Below are 23,332 nucleotides of genomic sequence, written 5' to 3' on the forward strand. Positions count from 1 at the left end.
CAGACAAGGAAAGTGCAGAAACAAGGACATGTATTTTTCTGTTTTAGGTTCTTCATCTCTGCAGTGTGCATCTCTATTGCTTATGTAATTGTATTTTTGTTGTTGAAATCAAGGGTAAGAATTAGTTTGGTATAGGGATCAGCTTGGAGTAAAGAGAAATAACTGGCAGCAGAAGGTGAGATGCAAGGAATTTGAGAGTTCATTGGGGCAGAAACTAGGATCCAGATAAGACCATGAATGTAAGTTATTGGGAGTTTGTTGAAATTTTAGAGAGCGCTTTGGATTTCTCATAAAAGATGAGATAGAAAATCAAGATTATTTTTCTAACTATCCCAAAGGCAGGATATCATTTAACTGATATCTGAGGTTTGTCACATTTGAGGGGACATAGAGGAGAGGTCATATGAAGAATAATTATTGAGAGAAAAGTTTGGTGGTGGGGATGGGAATGGTGGGCAGGACACTGAGATTGTTTAAACACCAACTAGGCACTAAGCACTATGCTAGATGCTTTGCACCCTGCTGTTATTTGAACTTAATAATGACTATGTTATTATAATCATCAAGTGACACACAGGAGTTGAAGAGAGACTGTAGCATAGCTAGTAGGTGAGAAAAATTAGAACGTTTGCTATCAAAACCTATGTTCTATTATATCTCCTTCTGTGTTGATGAATATATAAAGTAAGAATTTAACTGCAATTCCCAGATGCTCCTGAATATAGACTTTCACCTAGTTCTAAGAAAATATTGTCATATTCTTTTATCAGATGTAATATCTGATGACAAATAGTGACATTATTGATATTAATGACAAATTCTGTGGTGATTCTAGATATATGGGACTTACTGCCTGGCTGGATGTCCTTCTTCTTGAGTTCTTCCTTCTAATGCCCTCATGGAAAGCCTTTTAGAGACTGCCTTGAGCAAAATAACACAGTGAATATAATTTATCATTAGTTTTTCTTCAAAATCTTCACATCTCTTGAAAAAATACTCTTTTCTTGCCTCTTTCTTCACATCAGGTGGCAATGTGCTCAACATAACATTTTCTCAAAACCTGCTTACGGTGGACAGATTGACTGTGGACTTTCAGGCATCATCCAGTGTTCTGTAATACTGTGGATAATCAAGGCTCTTACTCCAACTTAGAATCACCGAAGAGAATTAAGTAGAAGCTAAAGCATGAGCAACAGAATAAGAGAAAATAGAGAAGACTCATTAAAAAGCATATACAGCAAAAATTTTGAAATAAAGCTTAGCCCTTTTATTGTTTCTAGTCTATTTGTTTCCACTGTAATTCTGGAAGTATTCTCAGAAAAGACTTCTTTGACATGGTATAAAAAGGAACAGTAGACAACATTATAGGAAATGGAGTATGTGTTTCTCTGAGCATCTGGCACTGGCATCTGTAGGAGATGGGACACCAGCTCATTGCTCTTTTCCTATGTGGAAGGTCTAATTAAGTAGCAGACAACCCTAGAAGCCCTAGAGTGTAGTTCAAATCAGTATCCAAAGGTTTATATGTGGTGAGAAACCTCTTAGATCAGTAATACTGAAGTGTGAATCTCAGCAAAACTAGCTCAAAGTTTCATGCCTGGAATATGCAGAAGTTGAAAGAACTTTTATGAGGCGCTATGTCTAGCTCCAAGGCATGGTAGGGAATGACTAAGCTGCAAGGAACTTCACTAATAAGTTCCTAGCTAAGGCTGCTATTTAAGTACATTTAACATAGTTCTGAAAGAGAGCTGTTTACACTTTTCTAAATAATCCCCAGGGAGTGAGATTTTGCATTAATATCTCATAATCTTTAGAATCAGAGAGTTTTGTCTTTGCACCAAATTCCCTTCCTGTCCCTCATCCATCTTCTCTCCATGTTTCCCTCTCTTCATCCTTCCCTCCTTTTCCTTCCTTCCTTGATACTGAATTGCTGCTCACAGTCAGATATTCAATTCTATATGTCTAATAGTCCGGTGACAGTCATCCTTCAATTAGCTCATCTCTATTCTATGGAATTTATTTTCAGAGCTTTTGCTCATAGAGCCAGTTTACCTAACTTATGTTTGTGTATATATATATAATTTAGTGTGGGGTGTTATATCTAGTTTTTCCTTATTCTACTTATCTACACTTTGAGATGTAAAAGATGAAAGACATATTAGACATAGAAATGTTCTTTCCATGGTCACCAAATTAAATCTTCTGTGTGCTCTTTGTTTCCAATCTATCACTCTCAGAAGTAGGATTGGAAGTTTTTATTTTAAATTAAAATAACACTTGGATATATGGGATCTATTTTCTCTACAAACAAATTATTAAAATCTTTTAAAGTAATTTTTTACTTTATAAATTGAACTTTGGATTAAAAATGGCAGAGATGGAGCACTTGGGTGGCTCAGTCAGTTAAGCCTCCCACTCTGAATTTTAGCTCCGGTTGTGAGATTGAGCCCTGTGTGTCTGGCTCTGCCTTCAGCAGGGAGTCTGCTTGGGATTTTCTCTATCTCTCTCCCTCTGTCCCTTACTCTGCTCATACTCTCTCTCTCTTTCTTTCTTTCTTTCTTTCTTTCTTTCTTTCTTTCTTTCTTTCTCTAAAATAATCTTTAAAAAATGTAAATGAGAAAATGGCAGAGATAAAGGAAAATAATGAGTTAATGTGACTCCTGGATCTGCTTGGCTCCAGGTCTGCAAATGGGCATTAGTGTCTGAGAATTCACCTCCTAGTGATGGTTGGGGCTAAAACTACATAACTCAAGATGATGAAATAAATTTAATTCACTTTATGAAACCAGTGCCTCAGTGATAACCACAGCCCCTCCAGCACAAAGAAAAGGAAAGTAAACTAACATCCTATAAATGCTGCCTACATTTACATTTTATATATGAGTATTGGCCTCGGGAGGTTGTAGGGTCCAGATTCACTACTGTGAAAGCAAAATTAGTTCCATTACTGGATCTGCTATATACTCAAACTTTGTAAAAGTCACTCTAAATCCCTATTTTAAGACCTCTTTCCTGACTTAGAGGCTGGGGAAGTTGGGCAGGAGGTAATTTCAGAATGATTAGTCAAAGATGTGCAGGAAATGAAGGGGGAGGGCAAGAACACAGGGAGGAAAAAAACAAACTTAGAGTAAGTCTCTGCCACCCAAAATTCCCAAACTCAAGAACATGAAGGAGCTAATGATGTTACCATATACATAGGAGGAGCTATAAAGAAATAGCATACCAAGTAAAGCAAAATCAACAATGAAAAGATACATTTACTCTAAATGAAAATGATTTTCTAAAACAATCAAAATTTAAAATGACCTTGTATAGGGTGTTCACATCTATAAAATAGTGAAACAAAATATAAATGAGATAAAAGGTGTGTATGAGAAAGAAGAAAATGAACATCTTGGAAATAAACCCACGTATTCATTAAATAAAAAAAATTAAGTGGTAAAAGCTCTAGATTGGACATAAAATGAGAAAGAGTAATAGGAATATTTTCCTAATGAATTCACCCCAGGGCACATAAGTGATAAAGAGACAGATAATAAATGAGCCCTAGGGGATACATCACAATTTTAAGAGACTGAAAAACAGGTACTGAGAAAAGGAGAAAAACAGCAGTATTTGAAGAGAGAACAGCTGAGAATTCTCAAATATTGAAGAGCAAGCTGAGATAGAGAAGATAAAAATTAAAAACACACAAACGTCATAATTAAACTGTAGATATCAAGATTAAAGGGAACACTTCAAAAACTGCCAGATGATTGATAAGATAATGAGAATTAAACACAATAAACTCCTCTTCAACAGATGCTGGAATGCAATAAAATCATATATTAGAAGTTTTTGAAGAATAATAACTATCAACCTAGAGTTGTATGCCCAGCTAAATCATCATTCAAGAGTAAGGCCAAACTATGGGGCACCTGGCTGGCTCAGTCTGTAGAGCATGTGACTCTTGATCTCAGGGTCATGAGTTTGAGTTCCACATTGGGCATAGAGATCACTCAATAGAAAAAAATTAAGGGCAAACTAAAGACTTACTGAGAAATAGAAATATTCTGATATTTTAATAACCAGGGAACTTTGTGAAACAACTAAAAATATGTTGCAGTGAAAGGGAAGATGGAAGCAAAATAGAGAAATACAGGGTAACAGAATAACCTAGTAATTGATAAAAGGTATTGGCAAATTTAATTTACTCTTGACTATAAAAGTAACACCTGTTTGTACTATAAAAAGAAAGCTAAAATTAAGCCAAAACTAATAAGATAGTAGGGCTATTCAGTAGTTGACACAAAGAAGCGAACATCTTTATGTCGAGGAAAGTAGCTTGAATAACTTTAGACTTCAAAAAAATAAGTATGCCAGTTAAAATCCAAAAGTATACATTAAAATGTGAAAAATAAAATTTACTTTTCCAAAACAGATGGGTATTTATAAAATGCTATTCTGCTCTCAAAGGGCAGTGGGGGGGAGAAAAGAATCAGAGAAAAGGGGAAACATTAAAAAATGAGGTGGGAAAAGAAGGTCTCAAAGCAACAGTAATTAAAAGTTATAAGAATGGATTAGTACTGTCAAAATCCTTAGGATCCTTAAGTGTGGCACTGATCTCTGCCATCCCATTCCAGAATGTCATTCTGCCTTTGACTTAATATTTTGGCTGTATGAGGGTAGTTTCAGAGGGTTCCGCTGCCATAGCTCTTAGCCCAGAGGTCAAGGACTCAGTGTGGCAGGTGGAGCAACTGCCAAGTATGTCAATCCCAGTTATACCCTCAGGAACTGGGGAATGTTCACTCAGTGGGTCCACATGCTCTGGGTGCCCAACATAAGTCAGACTTTGGCCAGGACTCCATTTCTTACCAGATTCCCATAGACTCACTGGAGAAGCAGGACCAAGATACCACTTACCTTTTCCGAATATTATTTTGAACTCAGATCCTGTTTCCAATATTTTGGAACATTCCTTGAAATATGTGTTTGGTTTTTCCTGGAACATATTTAACTGAATAAATGGCCATACTGACTTAGGTCTGTGGACTGGGCAAGGTTGCAAAGACTTCTTATAGGAGTGACTACTGTCATTTTTCCAGTCATTCTTGTACAAGCTGAGGGGTCCTCTTGTTGGATGCTCATCCATTTTTTTCCTGTGATTGTTCTGGTTCTGTTAGCCCACTCAATAAATTTCTAGCTGCAGGCCTCTTTGGCTACAACTCTACCACTGTCAATCAATATGATACTGCTTAAGGCATCCAAATTCAAACCTTGCTCTTGTTGTGCACAGTGTCTGTGGACTTGGTTACTATCAGCAAGCCAAGTTCTATAAAGGCCTCTCTTTCCTTCAGCTCTTGTCTGGAGAAAAGAACCACCACTCTGGTTGTTCTGCCATTCTCCAGTGGCATTCCTTATCGTCCTGTATCTTCCTATGAAATAAAATCATCTGCTGGGTGTTCTGAACATATATAGTGTATTATTAAAGAAAGCTCAGTTACTGGAGCCATTTAATTTTTTCTCCCACCATCTGCCACAGCAATTCAACTTGGCTTTAATATAGGCCTTCTCTTGACTTTTTCTGTGTTATGAGGAACCATCTTCTGAAGTCCTCAATTGTTGAAAATTCTAAATCTTAGGAGAGTGTTTCCAGGCTGTAAACTCTGTCTGGTCCACTTTTTTGTTCTGTACCCATGAACAGTCACTCCCAGAATGCTTTCCCATGCATATTTCTGTAACTTCTCTAAGTACATGCCAAATACGTCTTGCAATTCCTTAGGCATCTAGGACCTTTTTTCCGTAACAGCTCTGGTATATCCCCAACTAGTCTATACAGTGAGTTAACCATAGCTATGTGCCTACTTAGAAAGGGAGATGGGGCATATCCTTAGGGGGAAACTGGCTCCTTGATGGAGAGAGGCATCTGCCCTGCCCACCAGCATGAGGAAAGCACTAGCTCTTCATAGGGGTCAGCCATTTCTGTAGGTACAGAGGTTCAGAAGAATCTGGGGCACCTAAAATCTACAGGATTTCTCCCAGAGGTCTCCATTCCATGTGTCACGCTCGTAGGATTTCCTAACCAGGGCACTGATCTTGACCTAAAAGCTTCCCTGGATAGATTATTTAACCTTTTGTAGCTCAACTGCTCAAACTATTATTTCCTGGGTTTGATTTTTCTGCCCAGGATGTCATATCAGCCCTAGACCTTGGCATCAAGGGGCTTAGATACTTCATAAGTACATAAATACTGAGCATTTTATAAGATGCATATAGGTTTACAAAGTATCTTTGCCTCTAAGTATTGGCCCTACTTGGCCACTGAAATAGGTACTCAGCCTGGAAATTCTGAAGAAAAGAGTAGTGGAATCTACATGGCAGCCAAGCCTACATCCTTCACGGTACCTGTCCCTCCTGCTGATGTTCTCAAAGGGAAACCATGCTTTAAACAGGGATTTTATTCTTTCTTTTTTTTCCTTTACACTGCTTGCCTTCAGTCCCAAAGGTGATGACCAGAAATATGGTTCAAAATTTATATACTATTGAGAAAGCCCTGAGAATTTTCAGTAGAAACATTCTATGTCCTAATTGAATGAAAAAAAGACATTTTGAAGGTGTATTAGATATTTTGGCTGAATACAACTTTCAAACAGTAGGTGATCTTTGCTACAGCTGACAGAAGGCCTTTAAAATGGGTTCTGAAGTTTATTTTCTTCATCTTGCATGTGGATAATTGAACTGCATTTTGCTAACTGAGACAACACTAGTTGGTGTCGTGTGTACCATTCTGACATTTTAAAGGAATCTTGGGTTTCTTTAGCCATTGAAATATAGGATGCTAGAGGCAGAAATTTTCAAGAAAATGTATTTTTAGACTGACAAATTAAAAATTTCTCCTGTTAGGAGAAATAAACCTATTAAAATCTTATTAGTGTTTTCTAAATCAGGCTTTCCTTTTATTTCTCTAAATTCTTTTTTTTTTTAAAGATTTTATTTATTTATTTGAGAGAGAGAGAATGAAAGAGAGCATGAGAGGGAGGAGGGTCAGAGGGAGAAGCAGACTCCCTGCCGAGCAGGGAGCCCGATGCGGGACTCGATCCGGGGACTCCAGGATCATGACCTGAGCCGAAGGCAGTCGCTTAACCAACTGAGCCACCCAGGCGCCCTATTTCTCTAAATTCTTAATGATACACTTGAAAGCATTGTTTTTATTTTACCAGTGCCAAGGCAGTTGTAACAATCTATTGAACACATACCATGCCCTGTGCATTAGTTAGAACATGATATACGTTTAATTTTGTTTTATCCTGGAAAAAATGAGGCTTAGATAACTTGAATATTTACCTATGATCATTCAGGTAGGAAGGGGTGGTTCTGGGTGGTGAACCCAGGGCATTATGCTATAAATCCAATGCTCTTAACCACTTATACTAGAATATTCCACATAGATTCTACTACCTGTTTAAATTCTCAGCTCCTAGCATGGCATTGGATGCTTAGGGAATACTTAATAATGTAGAAAAAAATGTTGTTAAAATTAAGTGGAGGGGTGCCTGGGTGGCTCAGTTGGTTAAGCGACTGCCTTCGGCTCAGATCATGATCCTGGAGTCCCGGGATTGAGTCCCGGGATCGAGTCCCACATCGGGCTCTCTGCTTGGCAGGGAGTCTGCTTCTCCCTCTGACCCTCCCCCTCTCATGCTCTCTCTCTCAAATAAATAAATAAAATCTTAAAAAAAAAAAAGAATTAAATGGAATCTTAGTTATGGGAAATAGTGTATGGCTATTACATATGATTGCATGAAAATGATTGATTGTTTGGCACCCTGAGTATATTTGTCCACTTACTTATCAATCTGTTTCTTCTTACTATTTTGTTTCCCTAATTTATATTGAGGTATAATTGACATAAAATAAACTGAACATATTAAATAGTATCATGTTATGAATTTTGACATGTGTACACTGATGAAATGATGACTAATCACATCAGGAAGTGAACATATCCATCATTTGGAAAGTTTATCTAAACCTATTTGTAATCCCTCCATCCCACTGCTCCCCTCCCCTCCCCCCACCATGACCACTGATTTTCTGTCACTACAAATTAATTTGCAGATCTGGAACTTCATATAAATTGTGTAACATAATATGTATTCTTTTTGTGTCTGGATTCTTTTGTCATCATAATAATTTAGAGATGTATACATATTGCTGCATGTATCAACAATTTCTTATTTTGTTGTTGCTGAGTAGCATTCCATTGTATGGATGTACCACAATTTCTTAAGAATTAAAAAAAATAATAATGTATTTACTTGCTAACAAGTGGATTGTTTCTGGTGTTGGCTCTTACAACTCAAGCCATTATGAAAATCAACATACATGTGTTTGTATGACTGTATGCATTCTTTTTTCTCTTGATCTATCCATAGGAGGGGCAGGTCTAGATCATGTGATACGTGCATATTTAAATTTTAAGAAAACTGTCTGATTATTTTCCAAAGTGGTTGTACCATTTACATTTCCACCATGTAAGTTGACTTTCTGTTCGTCTCTATCCTCAACAGCACTTTATATAGTCAGGCTTTAAATTGTAGACATTCTAATTGATATGTAGTGTTATTTCAAGCAGTTTTAATTTACATTTTCTAATGAATTATGTGGTCCATCTTTTCTTATTTGCTCTGCTCTTTTTAGTGAACTCCACTTTCAAATATTTGCCCATTTCAAAAATAAGTTTCTTATTGCTTAGTTTTTTTTTAAGATTATTTATTTATTTATTTGACAGAGACACAGCAAGAGAGGGAGCACAAGCAGGGGGAGTGGGAGAGGGAGAATGAGGCTTCCTGCTGAGCAGGGAGCCCAATGTGGATCTCAGGACCCTGGGATCATGACCTGAGCTGAAGGCAGACGCTTAACAACCCATCCACCCAGGCACGCCCCCCTTATTACTTAATTTTCAGAGTTCTTTATATATTCTGAATACAAGTCCATTACTATATATATGCTTCAAAGATATTTTCTCCCAAAATGTGGCTAGTCCTTTGATTCTTTGAATAATATCTTTCACAGTGCATCACTTTCTAATTTTGAAGATGTTCCATTTATCAATTGGTCCATCTGTGGAGCCTGCTTTTTATGTCAGAACTCAGAAATCTTTCCCTAATCCAAGGAAGCAAATATTTTATGTTTTCTTCTATGAGTTTTATAGTTTTGGATTTTATCTTTATGCCTATTAAATAATTTCAGCTAGTTTTTAATAAGATATAATACGAATTTATTTTCATGTATACAGATGTCTATTTGTTCCAACATCATTTGTTGAAAAGACTGTTGTGCCACTAACTTGCCATTGTACCTTTGTTGGAAGTTAGTAGTCCATGTAGGTGCAGGTCTATTTCTGGGTTCCTCGTTCTATTGTATTGACCTATTTATCTGTATTTATGTCAGGACACTAGTGTCTGCATTATGTAGCGTTATTGTCTTAACATACTGTATACTTAGATAGCATACAAGTCTTTAACATATGTAGCATCATTCCTCCAACTTTGCTCTTTTATTTAAAAGTTGTTTGGGCTACTTTGTGTTTCCATATGGATTTCTAAATCAGTTTATCAATTTCTGCAAAAACATCCACTGCAATTTTGACTAGGACTGTATTGAATCTATAGATCATTTGGGAAAATTGACAGGAATAGTGAGTGTTCTGAACCATGAAGATGCAGATGATCCCTGTGTTTATTTAGGTCTTTAATGTCTCTCAGTAATATTTTGTGGTTTCCAGCCAAGATTTCACATATTCACTCACATTTATCCGTGAGTATTTCATATAAATGGGATTGTTTACTTTCTATTTCTGATTATTTGTTCCTAGTATATAGAACTCCAACTGATTTATGGATATGATAATTTTGCTTTTTGGGTATATTTTGTCATATTTTCCACATTTGTAATCATGTCATCTGTTAACAAACACAGCTTTATTTCTTCCTTTCCAATCTAGATGTATTCTGAAAAACCTTGATCACAGTGTTCTAAGTGTTAAAAGCAGACATCATAGTCTTGTTCCTGAACTTAGGGAAAAACATTCAGTCTTTTACAATTAAATATGATGTCAGTGGTAGGTTTTTTTTAATGCCCTTTTTGAGACTGAGGAAGTTCCCTTCTATTCCAAGTTTTCTGAGAGATTTTATCAATGCTTTTTCATTGTTTATTGAGATGATCATGTGATTTTTCTTCACTTAGCCTGTTACTAGAGTTACTAGAGTTAATTATTTTAATTTAAATGGATGAACCCCATTTCTGACATTGTGTGTGTGTGTGTGTGTGTGTAGTGCTATGCAATTCTACGGGTTTTGACAAATGCATATAGCTCCATGTATCCATCATCTACAGTGTGATAAAGAATAGTTTCATTGCCCCTAAAAATCTACCATGTTCCACCTATTCATCTTTCCTCTCTCCCCTCTTTCTAAGCTCCTGGCAACCACTAATGTTGTCTATGTAGTTTTGCCTTCTCCAGAATGTTGTGTACTTGGAATCATACTGTATGTGGCCTTGTGGGACTGGCTTCAGGTAACAAAATGCATTTAATGGTCCTCCACATATTTTCATGGTTTGATAATTTGAATTTGATAATTCATTTCTTGTTACTGCAAACTATTCCACTGTTTGCACTGCAGTACACTGCAGCTTGTTTATTCGTTTACCTATTGAAGAACATCTTTGTTGCTTCCAGGTTGTGACAATAAAAGTAAAGTTGCTGTAAACATTCATGTGCAGATTTTCATGTGGATATCAATTTTCTACTTATTGGGGTAACTAAGAGTGTGACTGCTGGATTGTGTGGGGAAACTATGCTTAGTTTTTTAAGAATCTGTCAAACTGACTTCCAAAATGGCTGTACCATTTTGCATTCCCAGCAGCAATGAGCAAGAGTTCTGGTGCTCCATTTCTTTTCCACCATTCAGTATTACCTTTTTTGGATTTTAGCCATTCTAAAATGTTATCTCATCATGATTTTAATTTGAAATTCCCTGATGATATATGATGTTGAGCATCTTTTCATATATTTACTTGCCATTTGCATATATAGCTATTGTGAGGCATATGTTCATATCTTTGCCCTGTTTAAAATTGGGTTGTCTATTTTCTAATTGTTGAGTTTTAAGAGCTCTTTGCATTTTATGGATAGAATTCACTTACCAGATACTTGCTTTGTAAATATGTTCTTACAGTCTGTGGTTGTCTTTTCATTCTCTTAACAGTATCTTTTGCAGAGCAGAGATTTTTAATTTTAATAAAGCACAGATTGTCAATTTTTTATTTCATGGATCATTCTTTGGTGTTGTACTTAAAACCTCATCACCAAGCCCAAAGTCACTTAGATTTTTTTTCTCAATCTTCTAGAAATTTTATAGTTTTATATTTATGTCTGTGATCTATTTTGAGTTAATTTTAGTGGAAAGCATAGGGTCTATGTCATGCTCATTTTTTTTTTTGCATACAAATGTCCAGTTGTTCTAGCATCATCTGTTGAAAAGACTATACATTCCCCTTGAACTGCCTTTGTTAAAAATCAGCTGACTCTGTTGGTTTATTTCTAGGTGCTCTGTTCTGTTTATGTTGTTATTTGTTCTTTTCCCAATGCCACACTATCATGATAACTATGGCTTTATGGTAAATGTTAAAGTTGGATGGTATCAGTCTTCTGACTCTGTTCTATATTGTTTTGGCTACTGTGCATCTTTTGCCTCTCCATATACACTTTAGAATCAGTTTGTCTGTATCCAGGAATAACTTGTTGGGATTTTGACTGAGATTGCATTGACTCTATAGATCAAATTGGGAAGAACTGACATGTGAACAATACTGAGTTTTTCTATTCATAAACATGGAATATCTATTTATTTAGATCTTTGATTTCTTTGATCAAAATGATGCAGTTTGATCATACAGATCTTGTACCTATTTTATTACATTTATATCTTGTCTCTGTGATTCCATTTTAGCCAGAAGCAGAAATCAAGAGAATTATACTTGACTAAGGGAAATTGTAGCCGCGTTTGAAGAACTGATAGAGTTTTAAACCCGAGTCCAGGTCAAATTGCAAGTGCAACAATTGGAATCTGTTGCTATAATTATTATTCAGTCACTCATTCAGCTTTTTAATAAATATTGATTGAGTTCCTATTATAAACTAGGCCCTTTGCTAGACCTTAGTAATACAGCAATGAATAATAATCATTATTAAATTATAATTTTGATTATAATTTGGATTAAATAATTGGCAAATGATGTCAGCTTCAGGCAAAATTAGTATATTTGGAGTGTTTATCTTGGGGCCTAATTGACTTTTTTGTTGTTGTTGTTGTTGTTTTTTTTACTTTAATCCAGATGAATTGTTTTGTGGCTCATTCCTAAAATATCTACATGTCCAACATGTGCTAAATAATAAATTTGTAAAGTGTACACTGGTAATTTAAGTTTTTATCAATGAACATTGAAACCAGAAATAATCACTTATGTTTACATGAGCATTTACATTTTAATTAGAGGAATTTTAAAGACAGGATATTTCTGGGTTAAGGAAATAACATATTAATAATAGACTTTAAGATAACTACACAAGAAAGATAATTCGGGAGAGTGATTTGGGGGGGGGCGGGTGATGCTATTCTGGAACATTTCCCAGAACTGATACATTCCTGAGTGTATCACAGCTACTACCATCTGTTCACAATATAACCTTTGACTCCTAGGTACCAGGAGTAGTACAAAAGAATACAGAAAAAGGATAGGATCTTTAAAACAACAGAATCTCAAGAAATTTTATTGATTTATGACAACGAATATGTTATGGAATTTGTCCAGTCTACTGAGGACTCATTGCACAATTTTTTTCCCAATTCTATTCATCTTCCATCACCTTAAGCAAATGGAGAGGTCCTGGATACAATATTTATAGTACTTAGACTATTCACTTGATGCTTTACAGAAAAAAGGTACCTTTGCTTTACATATGTGGCTGGTGTTTGCCAGGGGAAATTCTTAAGATATCAAAGATAAAATAAATGATAAAGGAAACAAAAGGAAGCCCCTACTCAAAATGAAATAAAGCAAAGCAAAAGAAAACAAATGCATGTGTATTTTATCAGCATCATGCCGAGAAAAGCTGGAAGAACCTGGGGTGTGGACCAGGCATTCACTTTTCTTTGAGCACACCTACCTGACTTTATTGAACAAAAAACCTCTTAGAGATTATAAATACTACAGTGGAAGAGTTATTGTTGGAATTACCTTTATGAACTTGATTCTCCTTCTTAGTTTGTAGGATGTATACAATCTTTTATTGCATTTTAATTATGTCTTAATCATAGAAACCTAATGCTTTATAAAATTTACCCCATATTAGGTAATGTTGGAAGTATTTAGGTGTATCATCTTAATTAATGTTAAAAACAATCTTATGAAGTAAGCACTATCATAATTTCCATTTAAAATTGAGGAAACGACATGGATGGACATAGAGGGTATTATGCTAAGTGAAATAAGTCAGACTGCAAAAGACAAATACCATATGATTTCACTCATTTGGAATCTAAATGAACAAATGCATAAACAACAAAAAGCAGAATAAGATTTATAAATACGGAGAACAAACTGGTGGTTGGGGGGAGTGAGGGGATGGGCAAAATAGATGAAGGGGAGTGGGAGAAACAGGCTTCCAGTTATAGAAGGAATAAGTGACAGGAATCAAAGGTATAGCATAGGGAATACAGCCAATGGTTTTATAATAGTGTTGTATGGGGACAGATAGTAACTACGCCTGAGATTAGCATAGTATAACGTATAGAGTTGTTGAATCACTATGCTGTACACTTAAAACTGTGTAACATTTTGTGTTAACTATACTCAAATATTAAAAAAAAATGTGAAATACTGGAAAGATTAAAAATAAAATAAAATTGAGTAAACAAAGGCAAAGAGGAGCTTACATAATTTTTAGTTAACCAGCAGAGCTGCAATTCAAACCCTGACAGGCTGGCTTGAGTCTGAACAGTTAAAAGAGCATTCATTCGGGCTTACCAGAATTGGTATATGTGGCTATTACCAGCCCAAGTGAATTATAAAACACTTTGAACATGAGTGATGTAATAGGGGTTACACTTTTGAGACACTGATAACTATTCAGGTTCACACCAACTAAACATTTTGCTTTATAGTTCTTGAGGATGACCTATTCTGTGATAACATAAGATGAGGCTTGGACAACCTTAGTACAGTCTACAGGAAGATCTGGGCCCCTCCTCTGATGCCTTTTTCTTCCACATTCACCCTTTTTGTTTCTCTATAGATCCTTTCCCTACTCCCCAAATTGATGAGGAGAAATATTTTTATTCAGTATATAAATTGAAGTTTTTAATGCCATTTAATTAATAGTGAATAATTGTTGATAGTCTTACTTAGAACATATGTGTATATATTTGAAACAGATACCTTCAAAGGGGCTCTATAAATGGTAGTGAATCACTGTCAAATGGCAGGTAGATTAACATACAATAATCAGAGACTTGAGTATATTCAGAGAAAAATGAGCAATTTTACTGGTCTATATTTAAAAAAATGTTTTTTAAAGATTTATTTATTTAAGAGAGCATGTGGGCATGTGTGCAAGTGGGGGGAGGGGCAGAAGGAGAGAATCTCAAGGAGACTCCCTGGGGAGCACAGAGCAGGGGCTGGGCTCCATCTCATGGCCCATGAGATCATGACCTGAGCCAGAATCACGAGTCAGATGCTTAGTAAACTGCGCCACTCAGGCGCCGCTGCTAAAGCTTTTAAAATTAGAATATTATGACCAGCTCATAAAATGATCTCTGCCAAGTAAATGAATTATGTGGACACACTTAAAGAATATAGTCTTACATAAGGAAAATAGTGGAGCGTCTTGTGCTGTCAACTCTTGCATTTCAAGCTCTCCTTTAAACTTTACAAAAAGTAATCTGATCAAATTAATATTCTTCAATAATCTATACTCAAGATTAACTGTGAAAAATAGTTAACATTTAGAAAAATTCTTCTCCTTTAAGACCAGAAGCTATTCAGAGGAGTCATCTGCAGTGTCCAGGAACGTGGCAGCCCACTAAAGACCTATACATTCACCTGAACACTGCATTGACAGCTTCATTAAACATTTCATTCCACATCACTGTCATGCAACTGATTTCCTCTGAGGTTGTAGGATACCATTAGGCTTTCATCAGGAAGAATTTGATCTCCTGCGCAGCTCTACACAGGCTGCTTCTACCCTGTATGTTGCCTCTTCCATGGGAATTAGAATTGACTTGAGGAAAATGTTAGCAATATTATTTCATGGGCCACTTGAAATAGGAAGAAATGTCTCTATAAATTGCTATATTACAGGTCTGGCAACAGTAATGTAGAGCCAAGGTATCTGCTTGGCACTCCAGGTTTAGATGGGCACCTCCAGGGCTCCACCAGGCAGCATCACCCACATCTACCCGGCTCCCTCTTCTTGAGGGGCCTGGTTGCCATGGAGTGTTTTCACATTCTAACCGCTAACTCACCAGCACCTGGGACTCAAGGAAGCCACGTGCAGCTGTTCACTTGCCCGGGAGTTGTGTAATGATGCAACCTTTCTGTGCTTTACTGTGTCGTATACAGAAGAACATCCTACCCCCTTTGTGTGTCACACGCTGTTAAACAGTACATGCTAGTGTGTCTTTATGATACAGAATCTTACTTATGAAAAGAATGCTGTATATTTTCCTTTTTTTTTTTTTTTGAAACACTACTTCAAAAAGGAAGGAGGGTAAACTTAAAAGGCTTTATTTACTGCATGAGTCCTAAAATACTTTTTTTTAAATCTTAACATATTCTTTCTTAGGAACTTTTATTCTTTCATTTTCGTGTCAAAAGGATACAGTTGAGGTTACCCAAAAATGTAGTCACTGTTTCTGACCTTGTTGTCTCTGATGACTCCGATTGCCAACCATGATTGACCGTTCATGAGGATTATCCATTGTTGCATCACTTTGAATATTGTGATAAAAGTGTGCAACTTCAGTGTGTTGTAATTGGGAATGATAGCAGACATTCTTTGACTTGGCCTGTGGACTAACTATTGTACTTTGTATGGAGATAGTGCTAGTTTACTTTTTAACATCGGAAGTATTATGAACGTGTTTTCTAAGAGTTCGGATCAGAAATGAAAACCAGAACCATTACAACACCAACGTTAGCATGACTTGAGGCATCACTGAAAAAGAAGGCTAAATAAACTGTTATTTTAATGACAGATGGAAAGACATATATAACTGGGTTAGCGAGATAAATAACAAAAACAGAACATTTGTGATTGGGCATGGTGCAAAAAGGGAGGTGAAAACACATATGGAGACAATCTCACAAGTCTTGGGTGAGAAAGGAAAATACATCTAAATAAATCAAAAATGTTTTGTCTCCCCTAAAGACATCAATGCTCAGTTGAAAATAGTCCGACTGAACTAGCTTGGGAATACCCTTGTAATGAACATGCACTGTCCTATCGTTCTCCTGGTTACATGATGAAACTCAGCAAAGCTACAGTTCCTGACTGGGAGATTGCAACTACAAGGTTCAGTGAGAGAACAAAAGGGAAAATTTTGATCATCGAGATATTAGTTCCTTACATTATAAATTCTGTCAGATTTTATTTGCTCGTTTCCTTTTTAACATTGGAAATCTTATGATCATGTTTTTGTGAGCCTATGTGTGTGCCAGATTGAAAATAATTTTTTTCTCTTAATAGATGGATTAAGCTGATTCACATTTATTTTAGGACTGACAAGTTTATTTTCAAATGAGTTATAATTTAAAATGATGCGCCTTTTGTTATATCTGCTGTCCTTATGTATAGGATGCACATTCTCTGTCCTCTTAAAAAAAATTAGATATTTAAGAAGGTTGAATGTTTCATTCTAGGGGCCATCTTGGTACTTATATCTCCTTCAATGACTTTAGTTCCCTGTTTACTTGTTTAACCTTTTACATCGGCTTTATCAGGTTTTGGGGGAGGGGAGTAGCACCCATTGATAGCAACCTATTGCCTATAAAACAGGAAACATTTTGTGTTTTCTCTACCTTCTCGTCCCACATTTTAGTTGCATTATTCCTGATGACAAAATAGATTAACATGAAGATGGTCAAAAGGTATAAAATTCTAGTTATGAAACAAGGTCCTGGGGATGTAATGTATAGCTTGGTGACTATAATAATACTGTAATGTCCATTTGCAAGTTGCTAAGAAAATACATTGGTGCATCCTAGAAGTTCTCATCACATTGAAAAACAATTTGTAACTATGTATGGTGATGGATGCTAACTGGCCTTATGATCATTTAACAATGTATACATAGAGATATAGAATCCTTATGTTGCATACCTGAAACTAATATATATCAATTATATATCATTTAAAAATATATAACGTTGATGCAGTAGTCTTCCCTTCATCTCTGCTTGTATGGTTATATTCATATATTTTAAAAAATGCTCACCATCCTTTTGAAATTTTCACAGTCGTAATTTTGTTGGATGAAGCTCCTTTTTTTTTATTCATTTTGATTTTTTCATTTTTGATTTAAGGCAGATTTTTGTATCTTTATTTTTTTTAAGATTTATTTATTTATTTTAGAGAGAGTGTGCGTAAGCTGGTGGGCGGGTCAGAGGCAGAGGGAGAAAGAGAAGCAGAGTGCAGAGCCTGACATGGGGCTTGATCCCAGGCTCCTGAGATCATGAACTGAGTCAAAATCAAGAGTCGATGTTTATCACCCAGCCACCCCATCCCTCCCACCCCCCCACCACCACTCTAGGAACCCTCAGTTTGTTTCCTGAGATTAAGAATTCCTCATATCAGTGAGATCATATGATACTTGTCTTTCTCTGATTGACTTATTTCGCTTAGCATAATACCCTCTAGTTCCATCCATGTCGTTGCAAATGGCAAGATTTCCTTTTTGTTTTGTTGTTTTTTTTTATGGCTGCATAATATTCCATTGTATATATATACCACATCTTCTTTATCCATTCATCTGTTGATGGACATCTTGGCTTTTTCCATAGTTTGGCTATTGTGGACATTGCTGCTATAAACATTGGGGTGCACATACCCCCTCAGATCATTACATTTGTATCTTTGGGGTAAATACCCAATAGTGCAATTGCTGGGTCGCAGGATAGATATTGGGGAGGGTATGTGCTATGGTGAGTGATAATGAAGGGGGGGAAATCGGAGGGGGAGATGAACCATGAGAGACTATGGACTCAGAACCAAACTGAGAGTTTTAGAGGGGAGATGGGTGGGGGAAAGTGTTAGCCCAGTGATGGATATTAAGGAGGGCACATATTGCATGGAGCACTGGGTGTTATACACAAACAATGAATCATGGAACACACACACACACACACACACAAGTCAATGTTTAACCAACTGAGGCACCCAGGCACCCTGCTTTTCATATCTTCAAATGGTTATTGAAATATTTTAAAATCTGTTGGGGGTGTACATTTAAAGTTTTCTTTGGGTTGATGGTGTTGGTATATGTTTATGTGTATAGGAAGCTTCCTCCTTTAAGTAGCATGCAAATTTTTAACGATTTTCTGCAATAGATCTCTGCGGACTTTACTTTTCTTGTGTTTATCTTGAATGATATCCAGGTATTGTACATGACTATTCTTCTCTTAATGGAATTATTTTCTGTTAGTCCAGCAAAGAACTAAAAACTTAGCAAAACTTTCCAAATTTCATTCTTTATAAGATTTTTAACTGAAGGAAAGCATAGACAAATTATGTTAGTTTCAGGTGAATAACATAATGATTTGACAACTCTATAAATTAGGAAATGCTCACCACTGTAAGTGTAGTTACCATCCGTAGTTAGACTTACTGAAAGTCTGTACCTTCCTTTGGTTTGGTGGTGAAGGAGAAGTGAGTCTCTCTTGACTTGGATGACCCTACATTTTCACTTATTCTCGTTTTCCCTTTTACCACCTGATTGTCAGAGCATACTTTTCCCTTCCTTTTGTCCTTTTCATCCCCAGAAGTTGTATGTTTGGAATACTGTTTTTATTGTTTTCTTTTTAAAAAATTTTATTTAAAGATTTATTTACTTGAGAGAGAGAACATGTGCAGGAGCAGGAGGGGCAGAAGGAGAAGGAGAAGCAGACTTCCTGCTGAGCAGGGAGCCCCGACTCAGACTGACGAGGGGCTTGGGGCTCAATCCCAGGACCCTGGGATCATGACCTGAGCCGAAGGCAGATGCTTAACTGACTGAGCCACCCGGGTGCCCCGTGTTATCTTTTTTATCATGCTTTTTTCCCCCCTCCCCTCACAAGTCTTGGATGAGATAGGAAAAGGTATCTGAATAAACCAAAATATTTTTTTCTCTTACAAAAACAATGTTGAGTTGAAAATGAGGGTCACTGAATGAACTTGTGAGTACCCCATAATGAAGATGCATTATCATCTGTTCCCTTGATTATTCCATGAAATTCAGTAAAGTTACAATTCCTGATTACAAAGCCTGCTCCGTTAAATCATTTACCTCTTGACATTGTGTGCCTGCAATGGAGTCCATCTCTTTGTGTTATTTATTTATATTATTTTTGAGTATAGTTGACAAACAATGTTGAATTAGTTTCAGAGATACAACATAGTGATTCAGTAAGTTTGTACATGATGCTGGGCTCACCACAAGTGTAGCTACCATCTGTCCCCATATGATGTTATTACAGTACCGTTGACTATATTCCCTATGCTGTACCTTTTATTTCCATGACTTACTCCTCCCATAACTGGAAACCAGCATCTCCCACTCTCCATCACTCATCTTGCCCACCCCTTCACCCCTCCCCTCTGGCAACCCTCAGTTTTTTCTCTGTAATTATAGGTCTGATTTTGCCTTTTGTTTATTTTTTTCTTCATCTCTTTAAATCCTGCATCTGTCCTGTTTTATGGTGTTTTGGCTCTTTAAGACAATGTCCTTTGAAATCCCTTCCCTGCAGTTTGTTGTGTGATCTGTTTTTTTGTTTTTTTTTTTTTTGCTTCCCCAGCCCCCATTATCTTCAACTTTAGTGTAGATTTGATCTTGCCTGTGGTTGTTTCAACTCAACCTCAGGCTCCTTAGCCAGTGTCCCTCTTCTGTTTTTGTTGTAGTTGTTTTCTGCTTTTGCTTGCCACAAAGCTCTGAGACGCAGAGGACTGGATGGGAGCATATCATACTGCAGCACTGATAGTCTTGTGCTTTTCCTCATGATTCACAGTAACTTTGCACTCTCTGTCCGAAAGCAGTGTTGAGGGTGTGATTTTGTATGGCTTTGTATAGGTGCACAGTGCAGTTGTTAGTCCTGTCTCTGGGAATAGATTTGGGGAGAATTTTTACTACACAGTCTTCATTGTCTGTAGTTACCCCAAAGCTTTTTTTGTTTTGTTTTTACTTATTTCTTTGGCAATACACATCTTATAAAAATTTACTAAGCACCTACGCATGTGCTTCCAGCTGGCTCTGTTTGGCTTTTTGGTCCCACTATTCCTCCCTCAACCCAGTGGTGTCCCTAATCTGGTTTTATAACCCTTGACTGACTGCAGGCAAGTGAGAAACTTTTCTAGTTCTTGGTTGCTTAAAGCCATTTAAAACTTAATCTCTTCTGTTGGGTTCTGAAAATATTCAGCTTTTCCAGGTCTTGAAATCTCAGATTTTTCTTTCTTTCTTTTTTTTTTAAGCTTTTATTTATTTATTTGACAGAGAGAGACACAGTGAGAGAGGGAACACAAGCAGGGGGAGTGGGAGAGGGAGAATCAGGCTTCCTGCTGAGCAGGGAGCCCGATGCGGGGCTTGATCCCAGGACCCTGAGATCATGACCTGAGCCGAAGGCAGACGCTTAACGACTGAGCCACCCAGGGGCCCCAAAATCTCAGATTTTTCTTATCAGTTGTACTTACTGAATGACCCACTCTTTTTGTTTGGTTCTTTTCTTTCTATATGTTGTTACATTCAGTCACTATTAGCAAATGGACACTAGTGCGGGGATTTTAAAATGACCTTTTCTGGATCTCCTAAGGTACTAGTCACAAGGATGGCCTCCTCTATAATGTCAGCAAGAGTTTTGTTACATGTTTTGCTGCTGTATAACATAGATTACAACATTTCCATCCTTCATTATCCATTTCCTTGTCCTACTATAAGCCATGGTTCAGCAAATTACTGCCTATGGGCCAAATCTGGCCTTTGGCCTGTTTTTGTAAATAGAGAGGTATTGGAAGACAGCCATATTGATTCATTTATGTATTGTCTTTGCTGAATACAGGGTTGTTGAGTAGTTACATCAGGGACCATATAGTCTGCAAAGCCTGAAATATTTATAAGCTGGCCCTTTGCAAAAGAAGTTTTTGGGTGGCACTTTTGGTTAAGCGTCCGACTCTTGATTTCATCTCAGGTCATGATCTCAGGTTCTTGGGATCAAGCCCCACATTGGGCTCTGTGCTCAGTGTGAAGTCTGCTTAAGATTCTTTCTACGTCTCCCTCTGCCCCTCCCACTCGTGTTCTCTCTCTCTAAAATAAATAAATAAATCTTAAAAAAAAAAAAGGTTACTAACCATTGCCATGTATGTTTTTGTCATAGAAGAACACAACACCACTATAAAGTGTAAATGAATACCACTTCATAGTACAAGTTTCTGGGTTATTTGGAATGAACAAGATAGTCTATTGTAACTGATGGACTCTGAAATGTCAGGGACTTGACATCATAAAAGTGTAATTTTTTCACTAAGAAAAAGTGTAGTTCTAATTAGATTCCTGGGCAGTTCTCCAAATGGTGACTTTGGAATCTAGACTTCTTTGATCATGTGACTGACATTTTGGAACTCTTTGCTACCAGCCAGCCACACAGGGGAAGGAGAAAAGGGAAGAGAATATAATGGATAATTACTCATATTGACATGGGAAACCTACTAACTGCTTTCCTTCATATTTTATTGGCCAGGATAATCACATGACCAAGAGTATTACAAGAAAGGCTGGGAAATGAGTTTACAGGTATATTCCATAATGATTCTTTAGGTCTTTTTAACAGACAGATGCCCCAGGACAGCTCCTTCACCTCTCTCCTTTCAGTTTTCAATCTGTTGATGGCCACAGAGGAGTTCCTGTACTTTATATTGAGATCATCCATGCCTTGACATGTTTATTCATGTAGTAGTTTTAAAATATGTCCACAAATTCTTTGGTACTTTTTCATTTAGGAGGTGGAGCTTAGTTTTTATCTACTTGATTGTTGCCTGTGTGTATTATTCGAGATCTCTCCAATATTTGGACAGTGTCTGATATGTAACATGTTTCTTGTTGAATAGAAACCAGAGTTTTGCATAATTTATTGGAAAAGCATATTGCCACAGAAATAAATTGATAAATACTGTACTCAAAGGGAGCTTCACATAGATGTGGATGCAAAACTAAAAATATTCTGCAAATGGTAACAGATGATCAGAAACAAAGAAAAGAGAAAAATTTACAATGTAAGGAAAAAGATGGTTATGCACAAGAGAGGGGGACTGGGTGAATTTGGATAAAGAGGCATTTAGAAGCAAGAGGCAAAGTGGTGGTTTCTTTTTAATGCTGAATAAAGAATCTCACCAGACCCCTAGAGAGAAACTAAGTATCAACATCAGAGTGCATTCATCATATGTTGCATATATTAATATTTAATTTGTTTTCTTTGTGACTCCAAGTTGAAAAACACAAGTGTTGTTAATATTAGTTTATGTTAAACATAAAGCAAAATTTAGTAATAAGGGTCAGGTGGTGTGTAACTGAGATCAGAGCTATTTTATGTAAAGTGATCAGGGAAGCCTTCTCTAATAAAAACATTTTCGAGTTGAGTTCAACAGGAAACAAGGGACTGAGTTTTGTGGATTCCAGAAGAGAGTATTCTAGGCAGAGGGAAGAATTAAGGGCAAAGATCCTGAGGTAGGAGCATATTTGTCATGTTTGAGGAATAGTAAGACATCTGAAATAATGGATACTCAGTCAAGGAGAAATTGATAATAAATTAGGTCCAAGGCAAGAAAAAGGTTATCCATTGTAAGCCATGGTAAAAATTTTTAACTGTCAGCGAGATAGGAAATTAAAAAAAAAAATTCAGGGTTTTGAGCAGACCAGGGAAAATATTTGGCTTATGTTTTTAAAATAGATTAGGGCAGTTTTGTGAAGATTATAGGAGGGCATTAGGATCTTTCTGCAGTAGTCTATATAAGATCTGATAGTGTCTTCTAAGGAAATTGTAGTGGAGCAGG

Source organism: Mirounga angustirostris, unplaced genomic scaffold, assembly GCF_029215605.1.
Source record: "Mirounga angustirostris isolate CCGP_5_RB_7025 unplaced genomic scaffold, mMirAng1.0.hap1 SCAF_12, whole genome shotgun sequence".
Classification (NCBI taxonomy): Eukaryota; Metazoa; Chordata; class Mammalia; order Carnivora; family Phocidae; genus Mirounga; species Mirounga angustirostris.